We start from the raw sequence: 1,331 nt of genomic DNA on the forward strand, positions 1-1,331 counted from the left end.
TAATTATTACCTTTGAAGAGTTAAGAATACTTTCAGCAGAGTTTATAAAGGAATGAAAAAGATGAACTTGCTTTTTGTCATGCTTAAGTTTTTTAAACATATATTGTGAGGCCTGTTGTATGAAATATGTAAAATGGAAATAAGAGAGTGAGTCTTACCAATACACTTTCTTCATCAAATGTTCATATAATGGCCACTTTCTTCCAATCAAAGTTATCCAGTAGCTTACTTATAACAACATTAAAATACTCATCATTTGGAATTGTAGTGTGAAAATAAGGATATTCTTTATTGTTGTCAAGTAGTACACTAGTCACTGAATAAGAAATCTAAAGTGTAAAAGTATACAATTATATTATTTTTGATAACTGTTCAATACCTGTATTGTACTCAAATAATGTCCAAAAATATAAGCAAACATTTTAGCACTTTCAGGATTGTATGGTCCAATAGAGTACATTATCAATGATCGTACACCATCAATTTTCGGACACTTGTTTTAGGAAAACTATACATTGCCATCTCATGAAACTGCAAAGTATTATAGCAATAGTTATCCTTTATTTGCGTGACAAAACTTGTAGCTCTAGCAAGAGTGCATAGAAATTTATAAGCTCTCAAAGCGTGGTGTCCGACAATACCAATGATCGGCCAAAATTCTCAATCTTCGGACTGTCATTTCTGAACGGAAGCAAAGGATAGTTTTAGAAGGTCACTATGATAACTTTGTAGGCCTGTCTTTAAACTAACTATCACCATCCGGATCTTTTTGATAGCTGTCTTTTTGACAGAGATAATGGCCACTTAAAATGTGTCACCTGATCCCTCAATATACGGACAAATTTTACAAAAATATACAAAACTGATGATTTTACGGAGTTTTACTACTAAAATTCATAATTTTTGTATATTTTTGTAAAATTTGTCCGTATATTGAGGGATCAGGTGACACATTTTAAGTGGCCATTATCTCTGTCAAAAAGACAGCTATCAAAAAGATCCGGATGGTGATAGTTAGTTTAAAGACAGGCCTACAAAGTTATCATAGTGACCTTCTAAAACTATCCTTTGCTTCCGTTCAGAAATGACAGTCCGAAGATTGAGAATTTTGGCCGATCATTGGTATTGTCGGACACCACGCTTTGAGAGCTTATAAATTTCTATGCACTCTTGCTAGAGCTACAAGTTTTGTCACGCAAATAAAGGATAACTATTGCTATAATACTTTGCAGTTTCATGAGATGGCAATGTATAGTTTTCCTAAAACAAGTGTCCGAAAATTGATGGTGTACGATCATTGATAATGTACTCTAACACCATGAATAGGTAGA

The 1,331-nt window shown here is 33.1% G+C and overlaps 1 long non-coding RNA gene across 1 annotated transcript; it reads right to left on the reverse strand.

The window, feature by feature from the left end:
- Positions 1-15: 15 nt before the first annotated feature.
- Positions 16-520, reverse strand: LOC109592210 (uncharacterized). Its single transcript, XR_002190232.1, has 3 exons — positions 380-520; positions 159-329; positions 16-112 (listed from the first exon to the last, which is right to left on the reverse strand). It is a non-coding gene; the product is annotated as an uncharacterized LOC109592210 (long non-coding RNA).
- Positions 521-1,331: the final 811 nt, after the last annotated feature.

This window comes from Amphimedon queenslandica, unplaced genomic scaffold (assembly GCF_000090795.2).
Source record: "Amphimedon queenslandica unplaced genomic scaffold, v1.1 AMPQUscaffold_5981_Cont22057, whole genome shotgun sequence".
In the NCBI taxonomy this organism is placed as follows: domain Eukaryota; kingdom Metazoa; phylum Porifera; class Demospongiae; order Haplosclerida; family Niphatidae; genus Amphimedon; species Amphimedon queenslandica.